The following is a 12,233-nucleotide window of genomic DNA, read 5'->3' on the forward strand; positions in this document are numbered from 1 at the left end:
GGCCCAGGGAGTTGGGTCATCTTCCACTGCTTTCCCAGGTGCTGGGAGCTTGATTGGAAGTGGAGCAGCTTGTATTTGAACTGGCACCCACATGGCATGTGGGCAGTGACTTAACCTGCTGCACCACAGCATCAGCCCCAGTGGTGTTCTATTTTCTAATGCATTTGTTATGGAAATAGGATCAGATAGCTTATAGTTACAGATAAAATTATATTGTTATAATACTAAATGAGTTTTACACAATACCAGTGACATTTTAGAAGACCATTTAAGCTTTCTCTTCTTATGAATAATTTTCCCAAATTATTTATAGTATGATTATTTAGAATAGTTTTCATTATATCAAAAATTTCAAATAGTACTATGTAAAGTGTATACACACACATACATATAATTCAGCTACCATCATTAGATAACTGAGAGCTTTGTATAGAAATATTATTTTATTTTTTTAACACACTTTTAGTTTGGGACTTCTATGTTGTAATTGCTGGAAAAGCAGGAGAACTTGGAAATTTGACTTAAGGATAAAATTAAGAAATTTTTCAATAAATTAAAGCATCCAACAAATCCATGGTTTAAGTATTACCACCTTGACTTAAAAGTTGATCTTCATTAAAAAGATAAAAAGAGAGAAATACTGTGATAATACATTTTAAAAAACTTAATGGATTTATCATCCACAAATAATAAAATGAAAAAATTGTAGATTTAAAACTCATTAGTTGTGCTTAGAATACTTGCTGGAGAGTCCGGAGCTGTGGCATAGTGGGTAAAGCCACTGCCTATAGTGCTAGCATCCCAAGTAAGCGTTGGTACCAGTGCCAGTTACTCCATTTCCGATCCAGCTCTCTGCTATGGTCTGGGAAAACAGTGGAAGATGGCCCAAGACATTGGGCCCCTGTGCAGGCATGGGAGATCCAGAAGAAGCTCCAGGCTCCTGGCTTCAGATTGGTGCAGCTCCTGCCATTGCAGCCATTTGGGGAGTGACCCAGGAGATGGAAGACCTCTTTTCTCTCTCTTTTTCTCTGCCTCTGCCTCTCTGTAACTCAGCCTTTCAAATAAATAAATAAATCTTTTAAAAAACAAAGAATACTAGAAATCGCTAGAAATTGCTAGAACTCTTAAAGAAGGGGAGCGGGGAATATTTCCAGAGTAATGAGCTCTTAATTCCAAAGGAGATATTTGCTTTAGAGTAGTCATTTTGTTGGCCAGTGCTGTGGTGAAGCCGGTTAAGCTAGTGCCTGTGAGACCACCATCCCATACAGGCAACCGGTTAGAATCCTGGGTGTTTCACTTCCAATCTGGCTCCCTGCAAATGTGCCTGGGAAAGCAGTAGAAGCTGGCCCAAGCTCTTGGGACACTGAAATTCACATGATAGACCTGGAACAAGCTCTTGGCTCCTGGCTTCAGATTGGGCCTGCTCTGGCTTTTCTGGAAGGACTTTTGCATTAAGCACTGCCCAATGTTGATGAACAAAATCACATTAAAACAAGAAACACTGGGAAGAATGAATGCTAACTTTTCTCCTATAATAATTAAAAATGACATTGTTATGCTCTATTGAATAGATAAACCTAAGTAACAGAAATATCATATAGATCAATGCCTTTTGTGTTTTTATCTAATAGGTATCTATAACCAATAAAACTTAATTGTAAAATTGTAATCATTTTAATATAACACTGCCGGTCTAATTAAAGTCTATCTGAATATGCTTACTACCAATTCTCAACTTTATATTGATATATAGCAAAATGTTTACTTTTCAAATTACATAAAATTTGGACTTTTTCACTTACAATGTAAAGAAGTATAAAAGTTTTAACACTGAAATTATTTGTTACAGCTGTATAAGCAGTTTCTTGAATTGTTACATGTTTAATATATTTATACCTAATAGAGGCTTTTCTACATTTTAAAGAATGTTATACAAGAATTACAGCAGTAAAATTACTGTCTGCATAATGTCCTCATTATGGTGGATGATATTGAAATCAAGTTAAAGACAAATTAGGTTTACCACATACTATCTATATGAAAGTTGAAAGAGGGGACAGGATTTTAGAATCAAAGTTGGGGACCATTTGTGATAGCAGTTATAAATGTTCTTACTTGAAACGTCTAAAAAAGATGACGAGAGACAGAATGATATAACTTCTATGTCTAGGCCAAGATTTACATTAGCATCATAAGGGTGAAAGCTTTCTCAGAAATCTCCTACTTAAGCACAGCACATTTATAACAAAGTGTTGATAGACCCAGGAATGGAAATCCTTTTGGAAAAGTCAGTGAGTGTCAAGTTCCAGTCAGAGTTAATGGATTACAGAATGAGAGATGAGTCCAGCATCTTAAGCCTCTAAGTTGAAAATGTCTTATTAATCATTTTTAGACTTTAACAGTTTTGTCACTGTCAAAAACAAGTCACACTATGATGAAATGGAAAGTCAGAATCTTCAACAAAATACACAATTCATCCAATTCCCAAATGAATCAAAGTTGATATCAATATGGTCTGATGGATTAAGCTTTGAAAAACACTCAGAAAAAAAGTGGGAAAAGAGTCAGGCAAATGGTGATTCTAAAACTTAGTAAGTAGAAGTACCACTCAGGGTATTCTTAAAAATGCACACCTCCAAGACTCAGCAATATAGATTCTGTTTAGAAGTAGGACATATAAATCTGAATATGTAATAAATTATTAAAATCATACCTTGAGAAATTCTTTGTGATCTGAGTCTGTATAAATTAGAACCAGTGTTTTATATAAAACTGTCTGGCTAGGGACCCCCTAAGATTCTACCTGTCCTTCCACTTTCCACATTTCTTTGTCTGTTCCTAAATTTTTTATTCAAGATCTCTAGAAGTTTATTTACTTTAGAAAGCTTTCTCACAATTGACATGAGCAATAAAATTGATAAAAATGTATGATATTTAATAAATTGGAATTTTTGCGTCCCATGTAAGATAGATGAGAGGGCTCTACAGATAGAGATACGTAGTAAAATTGAGCCTGAATCCCTAATGTGGTAGCAGAGAAGTTCAGACGGTGTTAAAAGCACTGGGCAAAGATCTCCCCAAATTTGGGTGAGATAAGGAAATACACAAAAAAGAACTATCTGCTCACCTATTACGAGGATAAACAAGTATGCATTAAGAGAAGTAAGACAGAGAGAGGATGGAGAGAACCCACAAACCTATTCCCTTCCTCTTCCACTTAATTTCACTGGCCTAAATATATGTATGTATTTTATGAATTTAAAAATCAGTTATAGAAAGCGCATGAGAATTATCATATTCAAAGTCCCTAAATTCAGGTCTAAGATTGTTTCAAACCTCCTATAAGTTATCCAGAGTTCATTGTTTTTGAATTGTAGAGTAAGAAAGATTTAATTCCAAGTGAGTTAAAATAACAATATTAAATATCACTTTTATTTTGCTAAGGATTTAATGTGAATGTTAATCTCTGTGATAAACACACAATGAAGCAACATGGACTTGAATAAATTCAGCCCACACTTTAAGACACTTTAAGTTAAATACCTACTGAAAAAGACTGTTAAATTATCATAAAGAAATTGAATAAAATAGAGGATATATTTAAAATATTTAATGACCATTGTGTATTAATCAATCAGAATAAATTGCCATTACCACTTAGAATTCAATTACTAATTGCATATTAGTATTTAGATATAACAGGAATTTCCTGGAAATCATGTTTGTAAATGCAGATAAGACTTTCAAAATATGAGAGGACACAAAGAAGAACAGAAACATTAAACCAAGGAAGGGCAATGCATACTTTGGAAATACGTTTTTAGTGAGTTCCTTTAACATCCTGTGTCAGGGACAATGAACAGTCACAAGTCAAAGCAAGCTTCTCACTGACCTTCGTATCAGCCTCAGAGGAAGAAGGTGAAAATCCTGTTTTAAAGAGCATGTGTATGTTTTGTATTCCTGTGACGAGAACATAAAATAAAAGGAAATGAGGGACGTACACTCCCATTTTCTCCATCTGCAGAAGTGAAGAGATGGCGTCCAGGGCGTGGAAACTGGCCTGGAGGGACTCCATTCTTTAGACAATTGATTTTCAGTGTCTCTCCTGTTTGCTCACTTTCACCCAGTTTATTACTAATCTGTTTCCAGGATAAACTTGCTGGCTTAGGTTTGGTACAAGGTATACCTACAAGTTTTAATAAAATTTACTTTAATTAAAGAGAGGTTGTCAGTATATCCAATTGGTGGCATCTCAAACATTTTATGCAATTAGCTTCATCACAATTATGAATTTTATTTCACTATTTTTCTCCTCTCATATTCTTTACTAAATCTGAACTACAGAAGAATGAATATTACTAACTGACTTCTGAAAACTTCAACAATCTTTTCTGAAAGGTGCAAAACCAATATATTTACAAAAATGACACAAAAGTGAATTCAACAGTCAATGCACATGCATATCTCATTCACATCTTCAACAACAAAAGGTTATGTTAAATAAGAGTAACATACAAAGCTATAATTAAGATGAAGCAAGTAAAGCCAAACCACTAAATTTATAAAACGTGTTACTTGTTGGAACCTACACTAGGAGTTAGGTAATATATACAATTATTTTCAAGTAGATTATGTTGCTCTATCATGTATTTTTTTTAAAAGATTTATTTATTTATTTGAAAGTCAGAATTACACAGAGATAGCAGAGAGAGAGAGAGAGAGAGAGAGAGAGAGGTTTTCCATCTGATGGTTCACTCCCCAGCTGGTCGCAATGGCCAGAGTTGCACTGATCTGAAGCCAGGAGCCAGGAGCTTCTTTCAGGTCTCCCACACGGGTGCAGGAGCCCAAGGACTTGGGCCATCTTCTACTCTTTTCCAGGCCATAGCAGAGAGCTGGATTGGAAGTGAAGCAGCCGGTCTCGAACCAGCACCCATATGGGATGCCAGCGCTTCAGGCCAGGGTGTTAACCCATTGAGCCACAGCGCCAGCCCCTCTATCATGTCTTTATCAGCAGTGCACTGTTTAAGCAAAAACTTTACACATGTAAATTCCCTTCCAATAGCAGGACACACCACCACTACCTGCAAAGCTGTCAGTTTCAAATGACTTAGAGAATGAAAGGAAGTAAGAAGTGGATAGGTAACAGTAAAGAGAAATAATGGGAATTTAATATTCATGCAATTCAGCTCTTTTAATCAGCCAGCCAGCTGGCTAGCAACTAGGGATGGCTTCGGTTGAGGAAGGTCCTTGGAGTGGGAATGTGGTCACCAGTGACCTCTGCTTTATCTGGGGTTCAGTAGGAAGTTAGTTGTTTTTCATTTTTGCTTTTGCCATGTTGTAATCCCCAGAATCAAAGTATTTTTGTCCTTTCTGCAATCGTTTCCTTAAGAAATCTGAATCTCCTGGTTTTCGTCCCAGATGAGGATTCCTTGCTTTTAATTTTGCTTCTTCAGCTTTCTCTGGACTAGTCACTTTATCTTCCATTTTCTTCTGCTCCTCTGGGAAGGCTATCTCAGGGACTTTGGTGGACATAGTGCTCCCTCTGCATAACCCTGCTTCCAACTTCAACAATCTTTATCCCTGTCTTACCAATAAAGAAATGAATAACCCAGTGTCACACCTCCGCTATTCACCTAAAAGGAAACCTGTAGAAGTAAAATTGACACTATGAGAAGCAATGACTTGAACAACCCTTGTCTTGACTGTCAAGGAACATTTGTTATTTTATTTTTTTTCACTAAGAATTAGATCTGAAAACAAGTCTCCAACTTTTACTGAAATACAGAGAGATGAGTAAAATGTGTAAAGAAAAAAATCCATGCAAATCACTTATGAAGCAGAATTTCATGACATGTAAAATTCTCATTCTGGAAAGAAAATCAGGTTTACACTATCATTGATAGCAAAAAAGTAGTTTTTAATGGGTGTGCAAAGTGAGAAGTAAAATTGGCCCTTCTTTACACAGTATTTTTGTGTTGTCTATGGAATTTCAAACAGTGAAAATAAATACCTTTAATTGTTAAACAGATTATAAAAATACTAAGATGCATTTAAAGAAAATTAAGTAATAGAGACGAACACATTTCACAGAACATCCCATGGAAAATGAAAAATTCTGCCTCTAGCCTTTCTTATGACTTCACTATGACTGTTTCGGACCCAAGTTAAGTGTGTATATGTAAATATGTACACACATATGCACACATGGATATTTATTTAATCATATTTATGTATATATGTTTGCCACAGTTTAATTAAGAAAATTAATAAAATGAGTAGAACGAATGACACTAAAATATGTAAAACTTCATTAATATATAAGTTCTTACTATAAAAATAAGTCATTTTCATTTGAGATCTGGAAAGCACAAGAGAGAAATATATATCTTTAAGATTGGGCATTATGATGCAGGGAAATTCAGTGGAACTACATCTGGGTCTACTACATGCATGCAGGGGCCCAAGCACTTGGGTCATCCACTGCTTTTCCAGGCTCATTGGCAGCAAGCTGAATCTGAAATGGAGGAGCCAGGACTCAAACCAGTGTCCATATGAAAGGCTATCTCCGCAGCAGTGGCTTTACCCACTAAGCCACAGAGCCAGCCCCCCCTGGGACAGCAACAGAAGATGTTTCTGCATCTACATGGGAGACATGGATAGAGTTCCAGGCTCTTGGCTTAGGCCTGACCCAACTCTACCCATTGGGGTCATTTGGGGAGTAAAGCAATTGTTGGAGGCTCTCTCTCTCTCGCTCTCTCTCTCCCTCTCTCTCTCTCACTCATATTCTGCCTTTCAAATAAATAAATACAATCTTTAAAAAAGGGAGCTAAAGCAATACCATTTAGAAAAATATCAGATAAATGAAATGCTCAAAGTTAAATTTAGCAAAATACATATAGGATGTGCACATTGAAACTATAAAACCTGTTGAATGACTTTAAATAATTCCTGGATTGATGAAAATATATATGATGGGATTTTAAAAAATGGAATTTAAGAAATGGAATTAAAGGATGTTCATTTTGACACAAGAATTTTTGAAATTCTGTTTCATTTTCATGGTTTGGGAGGGGATTGGATAGAGAACATTCTCCATTACCAGAGTGACGGGATTAGATCACTTAAGATCAACTCCTGGTTATGGATCCAACACCACATTAAAATCACATTTTCATCTTTTTCAAAGAAATAAGGCACATTTAATAAGGACACATTTATAAAAATAAGCAAAGAAGAGATTGTCAGGGAACGTTGGAGTGCTTTCTAAGAACTTTGATCTGTACTGAGACAGTTTTCTTCCCTCAAGGAAAGTTTCAGCAGTAAGAAAAAGGAATCAAGGATAAAGTGTTATGAAGATTGAAGCCAATGCTGCAGAATGTGTAATATCTGCTATCTTCACATAGTTTATCATTGAAATTCATATTATTAGAATAGTTCAGTAAGTAGTAACACCAGATTAAACATAAAAATGATGAGAGATTCTATTTGTTAATTATCACGCACATTCTTCTGTCTTATAAGTTAATACCATTCATTGATATATATTGGCTATTACTAATAATTTTATTTTCAAATATCTTGAATAACATTCTTAAAGTAGAAAATTGGTTAATACAGGGTATTACTTACTGCTCTACAAAAAGACTAGACGAAGTTTTTCATTCCTACCAAATAAATATACATTTACAAACATGTTATGACTATGAAATTTTTTTTATTTTTTTAAATTATCTTGACAGAGAAAGAGAAATTCCCATCACTGGTTGACTCCACAAATGGCTTCAAGGTCTGAGACTGAACTAGAGCCAGAACCAGTAGCTTGTGGTATATTCCAGGTATTCCACGTGGGTGGCAGCAACCCAATTACTTGAGCCATCACCATTGCCTCCTAGGATCTGCATTGGCAGGAAGGCTAGAGTCAGGAACTAGACCTGGGAGCTGAACTGTTCTGTGGCTCACAGACTTCTTGACCATTAAGCTAAATGCTCATTTCTAAAGACAGTCTTAATATGTGCCAGGTAATATACATATGCAATTACTTCTTGTAGTTATTGTCTCATTACTGTGTGTCAGGCACTGTTTGAAGCACTGTGCCTGTGTTATAGTATTTAGTACTTATTCAAGCCCCATCAAGTTTTATTATCTTCATTTTATAAATGAAGAACTTGATACAATGGGAAAGTTTATTCATTTGCTCTATGTATTAGAGCAAGAAAAATATAAAGCTAGAATTTGAACCCAAGAACTGTGACTAAAGAGCTTACATAGTTATTACTACATTATACTTGCACATACTTCTAAAGAGAATTACCAAGAGAAGCACATATCTTTGAAGTGTTATAATGTGAGTATGGAATTGGGGCAATTAATCATTCAGTTCCTGAGGGAAGACAGAAGAATGTACATGGGTTCATCTAAAATTATATACATACATACTTTTCCTTCTACTATAATAGTTTTTCACAGATAACATACAAGTTTGAAAAAAGCAAAATATTTGCATAAATTATAAAACATATCTCTTTGAACTATAAACTTCAGGGATCAAGGTCTCCCAATCAGAAAATGAGAGGTAAGTTTAACTTCTAATGTCACCATTGCCTGAGAGAATTTCAAAGAATGCCCTGAGAGGCTGAGAAGATAAACAGAGCTTACGGGAGGTACATAATGTTAGGAAATAAAAAGTAAAAGCTCAGGGTTCACCAGAAATAATGTCTCTAAGTAAATAACTGCAAAGATATACAATCCCATGAAACTGGAAATTAAGAGGCTCATAGAAAAGAAGTGAGACCTGAATCCAAATTGTCCAAGTTGCTCATTGGATGTACTTGATCAACTTTTTGCCTATTTTTTTTGTTTGTTTTTATTTTATACTTCAAAATGAAATTCTATAGAACATATCCTCTTTAGTTTCAATATCACTTTGTATTTTCACAAACAATTCCATAGTTTGCATAAAAAGTGATAGTTTGTTTTTTTTGTTTTTTTTTTTTTTTGACAGGCAGAGTTAGAGAGTGAGAAAGAGACAGAGAGAAAGGTCTTCCTTCCATTGGTTCACCCCACAAATGGCCGCCACGGCCAGTGCTGCGCCAGTCTGAAGCCAGGAGCCAGGTGCTTCCTCCTGGTCTCCCCATGCGGGTGCAGGGCCCAAGCACTTGGGCCATCCTCCACTGCACTCCCAGGCCACAGCAGAGAGCTGGCCTGGAAGAGGATCAACCGGGACTAGAACCCAGAGTACCAGCACTGTAGGTGGAGAATTAGCCAAGTGAGCCGTGGCACCGGCCAAAAGTGATAGATTTTCATTATTGACATTATTCTCATTTTCTCCCATTCTTAACAAGTTTCATTAACTAGTACTTTCCCATCTGTGTTGATCAGAACATAATTTATCACACATAAGTCTTAACATGATTGCAGTTGTAATGCTATAGAATTTCCCACCACACTGACTACCAGTAATATGTGCCTGGTTGCCATCTGGCTGGGGAAATATGCAGTTTCAAATCCCATCATAACATTCTGTTCTCCAGACACTTCCTTCACTGATAGCTCTCATCTGGATTTTCCCAGCACAGACCTGGGCAAAGAAAGGTTGAAGTAGTTCATTAGAAAGGTGCTCTCAGGAAATACTAACAGAGGAATTAAAGATAAAATACAGAAGGGAAAACAAGAAAACAAGTTTACAAACTACACTATGTAGAAAGTTACAGCTGTAACGCTATCCAGCGTGTTCCCCAGAGTTACCCCCTTTTTTTTTTTTTTTTTGACAGGCAGAGTGGACAGTGAGAGAGAGACAGAGAGAAAGGTCTTCCTTTTGCCGTTGGTTCACCCTCCAATGGCCGCCGCGGCCGGTGCACCACGCTGATCCGATGGCAGGAGTCAGGTGCTTCTCCTGGTCTCCCATGGGGTGCAGGGCCCAAGGACTTGGGCCATCCTCCACTGCCCTCCCGGGCCTCAGCAGAGAGCTGGCCTGGAAGAGGGGCAACCGAGACAGAATCCGGTGCCCCGACCGGGACTAGAACCCAGTATGCAGGCGCTGCAAGGCGGAGGATTAGCCTAGTGAGCCAGGGTGCCAGCTCCAGAGTTATCCCTTCTGAGGGGAGAAGCATGGGGCATTTGTGTGCAGAATGGAATGCTGCTGTGTGTGGACCTTCTCTAGAGGAAGTTAACCCCTGCAGCTCTAGCCTGACTCACACAGAAGCTCAGTTCCAGGCCAGGGAATCCCCTCAGTGTAACTGCCAGCAACTGAGAGATGGGTCAGTGTGTAGTGAAGAGGAATATGGGATAAACATTGGTAAGTTCTGCTCCATAAGCTCAAATGTTATGGTTCTAGATGTTTCCTGTCACATTATACTTGATTAAAGGATTTAGTCAGCTACATGGGTCAATAATATATCTATCTATATCTTAATCTAGCAGTTTATATCATCTCCTTCCATGTTATTTTTTTTTTTTCACTCAGAGTCTGTTGCCTCTGTCTTGGAACACTACAGTGTTAGTTTATTTTCTATGAGGCATTTTGTTTAACTGGCAGCATTTACTGGAAATGAGACCATAAAAAATTTGGATTCTGTCACAAGGCTCAGACACATGTCTTAGAGACAATATGTTAATTTTTTACTAATTTCAGGTGATAAATGATCTTTTTTAATGCTGCACATGTAAAATGTTTCCTCATGTTGCTTTCCAAAGTGGCCATTGCATTTTCTTAGATATCTCTGTCTCTGTCTCTGTCTCTCTCTCTCATTTAATTGAAAGTGCGATAGAGATGGGGGGGAGGGACCTCTCCAGAAAGGTCTCCATCAGCTGGTTCACTTCCCAAATGATTTCCAATAGCCAGGTGTGTGCCAGGCCAAAGAGCCTGAAGCACAGTAGCAGGAAGTTATATCAGAAGTGGAGCAGCCTGGACTCAAACTGGCACTCCCACATGAGAGGCTGGCCTCACAAGCTGTGACTTAGAGTTCTGTGCACAACACCGGCCCCAGATGTCCTCCTTTTTTGTTACAGGATGGACTACTGAAGATGCCAATGCTAATACAATTCAGCTTTTTACTCTTTCCCTCAGAGCAATAGATTATTTTTGGTTCAAACTTTTAAATGTTTATTATTTGTAATTTAAATAAGGAAAAGTAATATTAAATATTTTACCATGTCATAAAATCAATTACCATTCTTTATCCTCAAAATCATCATTCTTATTGCCTGACACCAATTCACTCAGCAAATGAAACATTTTAATTTTTTCTCAAATCATATCACTGCACTAAAAAAGGTGAAACAGATGCAAGAACACACTACATTAGTGCATATTGGATACCATGAAAATTTGGATTAAAGTAAAAACAGGGAAAGAAGATACTGTCATGTGGGAGGTTTCTACAAAGTTTGTTGATTAACTGGATTTTAAGGAAAATGAGGGGCATGCATTTTGCTCTTGGGATGCCCACACCAGGTATCAGAGCGCTTGAGTTTAAGTTCTAGCTCTGCTTCCAATTCCAACTTCTGGCTAATACACAATCTTGGAGATAGGCCATGAGGGTTAGGTAGTTGTGTCCCTGCCACTCATATGAGAGAGATGGATTGAGCTCCTGGTTCCTGGCTCTGAGCTGGCCTATTGTGGGTTCTTAAGGGTTTTGAAGAGTGAACCAGCAGAAGGCAGATCTCTCTTATTCTGTCTGCCTCAGTCTCCTTCTTGCTCTCCTTCTTTCAAATGAAAACAAATATTCCTTTAAAAAAATAGAGATGTTAAGAGTCACTCCTAGTTTCTCATTTGAACATCAGAGGATGAGAGCATCACTTCTTATAGTGGGGAAACTGGGAGAGAATGAGTTAATGTGTGGCAACACAGAGACATTTCTAGGGTGCTCAGTTGTCATTTCTCATGGGATATTTTAAAAGTCAGATATAGATGGTTATCTACCAAGAAACAGAATCCAAGTAAGACACATAAATTCATAAGATGCGACCCACAGAGATCTCTTCACAGGCAGTCACTTTTATGGAACCTGATAGAAAGTATAGATGATGAAGGGGAGTTAATCCAAATCCCAAACACAGTCTTTCAAAAATAGTCAGTTTTATCAGATAAGGAACAAATAAAAAAAAGTGAGAATAAGCAGTGATCATCATAGGAGGAAAATATGTATGACAATGTGTTTATTTTCCCAGAGAAAATGTACTAGGATATACGTAGAGGAAAAATAGCACTTATATTAAAAAATGGGACTTTTCCT

General features: G+C 37.1%; 1 pseudogene; it reads right to left on the minus strand.

The window, feature by feature from the left end:
- Positions 1-5,195: 5,195 nt before the first annotated feature.
- On the minus strand, positions 5,196-5,532 carry LOC100341785 (cAMP-regulated phosphoprotein 19 pseudogene; annotated as a pseudogene).
- Between the last annotated feature and the right edge of the window lie 6,701 nt (positions 5,533-12,233).

This window comes from Oryctolagus cuniculus, chromosome 14 (genome assembly GCF_051225735.1).
Source record: "Oryctolagus cuniculus isolate XC-2025 breed Fujian yellow rabbit chromosome 14, ASM5122573v1, whole genome shotgun sequence".
Taxonomy (NCBI): domain Eukaryota; kingdom Metazoa; phylum Chordata; class Mammalia; order Lagomorpha; family Leporidae; genus Oryctolagus; species Oryctolagus cuniculus.